The following is a 7,784-nucleotide window of genomic DNA, read 5'->3' as shown; positions in this document are numbered from 1 at the left end:
CTTTTTTACTCGTGTTTTATTAGTCTGCCCATTGGGGTGCCATTTGGTTTTTTTTATTGATGATATTTCTCCGTATGTTGTCACCCCAGATTTCCCTAAAAACCTCTTTGGATGCAATTTAGCCGCACTGAGCTATAACAAAGGCTAAAAGAGAAAAATGTCCCGCACCAATTATATGCACTGCAAAGACATTCCTTGCACATGAATCCAGAATATGGGCTCTCCCCATGTCATGGGTGGGGGAAGGGGGATCCCAGATTCCTTTACAATTTCTGGGATTCATCTGTCCGAGTCTTTTACACGATGTGTTTTTCTCTCGTTCGGAGCATCGGATTGGTTATCCTTTAAGTGAACTTTGCTATGTATAGTCAGATAAACTTTCTGGACAAAACGTCTCCCGCACTCCGAGCAGGAAAATGGTTTCTCCCCTGTGTGAACTCTCGTGTGTGTGATAAGAGACGATTCCTGGGAAAAGCTTTTGCCACACTCTGAACACAAATACGGCTTCTTGTGTGTTTTCTCGTGTCTGAGAACAGCTGCTTTGTAGAGAAAAGCTTTCCCACACTTAGAACAGGTAAAATGTTTCTCCCCTGTGTGGATCATTTTATGTCTGGCAAAGACCGATTGTTGTGTAAATGATTTCCCACAGAGAGAGCAAAAATATGGCCTCTCTCCTGTGTGAATCCTTTGATGAATCATAAGATTCAATCTCTGGTTGAAAGTCTTCCCACACTCAGTACAGGACAAGCGCTTCTCCCGTGTGGATTCTTTCATGCACGGAAAGGGTGATTCTCTGTGCGAAATTCTTGCCGCAACTGGAGCAGGTAAATGGTTTTTCCCCTGTGTGGATTCTGCTATGTATAATAAGAAGACATTTATGTGGAAAACCTTTCCCACACTCCGGGCAGTAATGCATTTTCTTCTCTTTGTGAGTCTTTCTGTGCAGTGCACCTCATCGGGGAAACATTTACCACACTCAGAGCAGACAAATGGCATCTCCTTGATGTGATTACTTTTGTGTGTGTTTAAATCTGACTCCTTCATGAAGATTTTTCCACATTCGGGGCAGGTATAGGATGTCTCGTCAAGGTGCTCTTTTTCGTGTACAATCAGTCCTGCCTTGTGGGTGTAACATTTTCCACACTCAGGACATGAGTAGGGCTTCTCTCCTGTGTGAACTCTTCTGTGGCTCATGAGATATGACCAGAAATCAGAAAACTGTTTGCCGCAGTCCGGACACGAGTAGGGTTTCTCTCCCGTGTGAATCCTTTCATGGACCGTCAGACCCCATTTTTGTACAAAGCCTTTCCCACACACTAAACAGGAAAATGGCCTTTCACCCGTGTGAATTCTTTCATGAATATTCAGAGAGTATTTGTTTGGAAAGCATTTCTCGCACACAGAACATGTACAGGACTTTTCCTTTGTGTGAAGCCTTTCATGTAAAGTCAGAGATGACTTAAAGAAATAAGACTTCCCGCACATGGAACAGGAATAGTCCTTTGCCCCTGTGTGAACCCTCTCATGCTTTTCAAGGGACGACTTCTGGGAAAAAAGTCTCCCGCACACAGAGCAGGAATATGGCTTCTCCCCTGTGCCCGTCCTCTCCTGTTGGATGGGGGTGAATGGCTTTTCCCCTGCATGATTCTTTTCATGTTGGGTAACATCTGATTTGCAGGAAAGATTTTTGCTACATTTGGAATATGAACACGATTCTTCGGCCACATTACTTTTCTGGCATAAGACGAGTTCTTCCTTCTTGCAATCAGCTGGTGGAAACGTCTCCCACTCTCTATTAGCTGGGGAATAAGCAGCAGGGGGGCTGTGATTGGAGGAATGAGCCACATGTCTGGAGGAATCACATGACGGGTCTTCATGGCGGGGTTTCCAATGGAGGTTTGGAGTTATGGGGTCATCCTCAGAAGAATCAGATGTGATGTCATCATCTTCTATCCACGCCTCTGAGGAGACGAAAAGATAAAATAAAGATTTCCTCTGTTTTCCATTGAGAAAACAATAAGCAGATCAGAAAAATCTGTATAAAGCTCCACGAAACGAAAATATACAAGCAGTGAGGATTTGGACCTTCTTTGGGTTTATATTGCTGGTTGCGTCACCACTGGGGTCAGTGACAACTGAACTAAATTATTCCAGACCCCACACTGACCCCCATCTTGTTTTAATGATGACATCCACCATATCTGTCCTAACGTCTGCTCACACTCAAGCAATTCAGTCCTCGGTATACTTGGTTAGACCTGACTAGAAGACCCAACCCTGTTTTTGTTCCTCGGGACGATCCAATCACCTGAAACCTTCACTAGAAAAACGTCTATAAATACCACGAATATTCCTAAAGTCCTAGCTTGTTCTATATGTGGAATTGGGTTTTCCAAGGAATTTGCCCTCACCAGATATACCAGGAAGCTGTAAGTTGGTTGGGTAAGTTAATGGGTTGGATCAGCAAAGGGTTAGGGAATGGGTTTGGTAAGGGATGGGTTGGGTAAGCCATAGACGACCACACAGCTGCAGACCCCCACCCATGGCTTCAATTTGGGCAGATGCCCACCCATGGCAGAGTCTTCACTGTAAACCCCTAAACTTGTATTGGGAAAACTACTGAGACTCAAAATTCTCTCTACGACCCCATGAGGACTCGCTATGCAGGCTTGGTTAACACCAAAGAAGAGTATGGACTGAAATCATAAACATTTTACCATCCTGATCCCTGATACACCGACCTTAACCTGGCCAGCCCTCGGGTTACATTTACAGAATTTAGGCTACTTGCTGTCAGCTGTATTGTGTGCTGGAGCATTAAATATCGATCAGCAGACTGTGGGTCAGGTGAAGGTCTTCGCATTTCCATAGCAGTTGTATCAAGGAGAAACAAACATATTTGTAGGATTATAGTTCACAATACATTTTTTGCTAGAAGAACTAAAAATAGTGATCATTATGGCAGCTATGTCGGTGGCTAAGCCTATAGATGGCACTATAACCTTAAGGTGGGCATGTTCTTCTGTTTAATACTGCAATTGTTAAATACAATTACGATATTTTAGAGGTATCTGTACTAACTTATTGCTTTTTCAGCATATATCTTTAACCTCTAAATAAAAAGTTTTAGGAAAAAGAATTTAAAAAAACTATTAGACACAACATAAGTCTTGATTTGGGGTTTAGATACGCTTTATATTCTCCTTTTACCTGGTAATGTGAGGGGCTGCTGGTCTTCCATCATGACACGCTTGTGACGATTCTTGTGTCCTTCTACATATTCCCACTCCTCCACAGAGAAATAGACAGCAATGTCCTGACACCCTATAGACACCTGACACAGACAATGATAAAGTCACCATCCAAGATCAACCCTTGTGTTAGTGGATGATTTCCCAGAATTCCCAGCACCACTCACCCCTCCAGTCAGAAGTTTAATGATCTTATTGGTAAGTTCCAGAATTTTCTTCTTGCGTTTCTCTGTTGTCAGGCAGGGAGGTGAAGGAAGCATGGTGGAGATAGGCTGCTGTTACGTCCTTCTGAGACATGGGATTGGCTGCTGAGTGTCACATGATCATGAGAGATCTTCTTCTCTATTGTGTATTCCTGTGGAAATAGATCTTTTTTCGTCACTTAAGTCTTTGTGGCCCCTTTATTAAACATATCTATAAAGTGTCCTTGGTGCCTACACGCTGTATACAGTATAGATCGTCACACTTTTCCTTGCTAAAGCACAGGCACCTCTCTTCTGCACATGAGGGCAGTTCTGAATTTGGGCGTGCCTGCTCTTCCAAATGTAATCAGTATCGCCCCACTCACCGGCCAATCAGGAAATAGCCTCTTAATCATCCCCGGGGATTTAGCTAGCTCAGACACAGCCCTCATCGTTCGTGCAATGTGTCTCCACTAGGGCCAAGCCCCCTAGCTCTGCAGAGCATTTCCTCTACACCTGTTGGTTAATTCAGTGCTTCCCCTTTCCAGCTCCTGTGTTTACCTCCTATTACCCAGTCTGGTGTTTCCTGGCTGTTCCAGTGTTCCTCTGTGCCTGTGGATATCCCTGTGTCACCTGTGCCTCCTGTCGCTCCCAGTGTTTCCTGTGTCTGCAGTGATCCCTATGTCATCAGTATTCCCATTGCTTCCTGTGTCACCGGTGTCTATTTCCTGTAACCCTCGTATTTGACCCCTGGCTAATGGCCTGACCTTTCCTGCTTACTGCCTTCCTCGACCTCAAGTTCCCCTGCCTAATGATTTGGTACTGTGTATCATCCTGCCCACCCTGGTATGCCCGAATACCACAAACTGGCAGTAACCAGCAGTGCAACATCTTCACCACTAGAGGCTCTGGTGATACCTGGTTGCTGCTTAGACGCTGCGCTTTGGCCCTTCTCAGGGCTCACGTTACTTCTGTGCAAGCCGCAGCGCCCCCTAGAGGCACCATCGTCCCAAGTGTGACATAGACAAAGAGTTTGGGGACACCTGGGGACACCTTCTTGAATATCTCTCCCCAAACCATGGATATATTATGGTTCTGGGTTTCTTTTGAGGCTATAACATCTTCCCCGACCTGCATCCTCCTGGGAAAATTTCCACAAGAAGTTGGGTTGTGTTGGTGGGGGTTTGCCCCCATAAGTGAGGTCAGGTGCTGATGGTGGGGATTTGCCCCCTATTGGTGAGGTCAGGTACTGATGGTGGGGATTTGCCCCCTATTGGTGAGGTCAGGTACTGATGATGGGGATTCGCCCCCTATTGGTGAGGTCAGGTACTGATGGTGGAGATTTGTCCCCATTGGTGAGGTCAGGTGCTGATGTTGGATGAGACGATCAGGTTCATCATTCCTATTCATCCCAAAGTTGTTCAGTAGGGTTGAGGTCAGGGCTCTGTGCAGGACACTCCAGTTCCTCCACACCAAACTGGGGACCCCATGGTGGGGGCTTTGTACCCTGGATCACAGTCATGGGGGAACAGCAAACTGTGAACACAAGGCTGGAAGAGCACAATTGTCTGCAATGTCTTTGTATGCTTTCGTATTCAGTGGAAAAGCCAGAACCTAAATTTGATGTGGTGTCCACAGACTCCTGCCTGAATAATGCCCAAAGATATCAGAGGGCAGCCAAAATGATCTAATTGTCCTCGGGCACCCTGTATTTTCTGAACAGTCCATAAGTAATAAGTATTATGCATGGTCTAAAACAAATATTTGAACCTTTTGACTATGTCTACCTACTTTATATACACAGGTGCAATGTACACGTCATGTATCCCGGGAGGCTGAGGGTTTCCGCTTCAGGGTTTTCCACTTTGTTTTACCTTATATAAAAATTGTTTTTTATAATGTAAAAAAATTGGTGATAGTTCTGCTTTAATTCCTACAACCCACTACTTCCAGGGACACTGAATCCAGGAAGAGAAGGGGTTGTAAAGCCCACATTCCTCTAGGCGGGGTACAACTAAAGAACCCATTCACATGTTCACCTTTAGCTCAAATACAGGTTTATCATTAATTATGGATATGAAGGAGGTCATGTGACCCTCCCAGAATCCTCCGCACCTCTCCAGTCAGAAGACCGATGATCTCCAGGAAGAGGTTTGGTACTTGTAGTGCGTCATTCAGGGATAATGTCTTCTTCCCCATTGTTGGATATCTGCAGGTCTGTTGGTTGTCTATGATGACGTCCTTGTAGAGATTCTTCTACATAGTCCCACTCCTCCATGGAGAAATACACAGCGACGTCCTGACACCGGACAGGAACCTGACACACACAATGATACAATCATCGTTACTGGATAATACCTGGCACTGCTCACCTCCCACATTCCCCCGATCCTCTCACCTTGGTGGTCTGCAGCTGTGTAATCGTGTTGATGACCTCCAGAATCTTCTTGTGGTTTCCTTTAGGTATCAGGGATTGGGATGGAGGATCCTCGGTGAGGCTCTGGCTCCAGTTCCATCCTTCTGACACCTGGGAATAATGGCTGCCGAGCATCACATAAGAAGTCTTCTTGGAGATTGTGTATTTCTGCATAGTAATAGGTGAATATGGGAAAAGGGTGAAAGTGAATTACCAGGTACACAAAACTCCTATTAACATGAGATAGAAAAATGAGAGGCTTTTCAAAATGAGAGGTTGAAGCAAGCCGAATAGGAAGACCATTCCAGAGAGTTGGGGCAGTTCTAAAAAAAATGTCTTGGAGCTGTGCATGTGATGAGGTTATGGGTGAGGAAGTCATTAGTAGGTCATTGGAAGAGTGGAGAGAGCAGCTAGGGGGGGATTTATCTTATCTTTATCAGATCAGAGAGGTAAGTGGGACAAGAACTGTGGAGGGATTTGTGTATCAGGTAGGTAGGTGGGGGAGGAGCTGTTAATATTCTGGCCGGTGGCGGCTACTTTCCCTCTTTTTGTAGTCAGCACAGATTCGCCTCCTCTGTTGGATACCAAACTCCTGCACCCAGCAATCCTGAAGGTCCCACCACTGCTGATCTGAGAATAGATCACATGAATTGATTTCCCAGAATCCTCCTCACCTCATTGGTCAGTAGGTGCACGACGTCCCTGGTGAGACCTGCGATCTTCTCAATCATCATTTTCCTCTTCTTGTCCATTGGCGGGGGGGGGAGGGGCACACGTCTCATGGAATATAAGGCCTTCACCTATAGCCCAGTGTTGTCACCATCAGGTAACCTGGCCATGCAGACATTGCTGGAGTGCAGAAAGGAACATTGGCACCGGGTAATGAAACTTTGTACAGAGCAAACTGCCATTTATGCACCATCCGGACTATATACCCCACCCCCAGATATATACATCACCCCGGACTATATACCCCACCCCCAGATATATACATCACCCCGGACTATATACCCCACCCCCAGATATATACATCACCCCAGACTATATACCCCACCCCCAGATATATACATCACCCCGGACTATATACCCCACCCCCAGATATATACATCACCCCGGACTATATACCCCGTCCCCACATATATACATCACCCCGGACTATATACCCCACCCCCAGATATATACATCACCCCGGACTTAATACGCCACCCCACATATATAAACTGTCCCGGACTATAGGCACCACCCCAACCTAAATACATCACCCCAGACTATAGGCACCACCCTGATCTATATACACCACCCCAACCTATATATGCTCCATAGTTTGTGCGTTCACGCGTTATCATGCAGGCGGTGAATGCGTTCTTATAAACATTCTATTCACTGAATTCTCCATCTCCCCCTCCATAGGGTCTCCTGCCTCCGCACAGAATTTGGGGAACTTTCAGGTCTGCCTTGGTATTGGGGCTCCCCAGCACTGCAAGGGTTAAATGTTGATTTTTCATTATGAGTGGAACATAGAAAGGTTGCCTTATTTCCCTCAGGCTCCCCCTTCTCCCAGTGACCGGTCTGTCACCCCCTCCTGTCTTCACTCTTCCATCGGTCGCTGCTCTCTGACGTGCTGCAATGCATTCCTACCCGGGAGTGACAGGATGGGGGGTAATGGTACCCAGGCAAAATAAAAATAGCCATAAACCCTTGCGTTGTGGGCGGAACGTCACACCCAAATTATCTTTACATTTCTCTGGAGTTTAACTTTAGTAACAACGAGCTGGCATATTCTTGATTGCCAGGACCTAATATGGCCACCGGAATACTAACTGCAGAATGAGCATGCGCATCACAGTCATATGAGTTCGGCAGCCATTTTCCTGTAGTCCAGTTTTACGCCCAGCCTGATGACACTCTCTAGGTTTGTAAATTCTGTAAAATAAA

The 7,784-nt window shown here is 45.8% G+C and overlaps 1 pseudogene; it reads right to left on the bottom strand.

Annotated features, from left to right (window-relative positions):
• Positions 1-6: 6 nt before the first annotated feature.
• Positions 7-7,561, bottom strand: LOC140330419 (uncharacterized; annotated as a pseudogene).
• Between the last annotated feature and the right edge of the window lie 223 nt (positions 7,562-7,784).

Source organism: Pyxicephalus adspersus, chromosome 5 (assembly GCF_032062135.1).
Source record: "Pyxicephalus adspersus chromosome 5, UCB_Pads_2.0, whole genome shotgun sequence".
NCBI classification, from domain to species: domain Eukaryota; kingdom Metazoa; phylum Chordata; class Amphibia; order Anura; family Pyxicephalidae; genus Pyxicephalus; species Pyxicephalus adspersus.
Note: the sequence above shows the minus strand (reverse complement) of the source record. Positions and strands in the feature narration are given on the sequence as shown.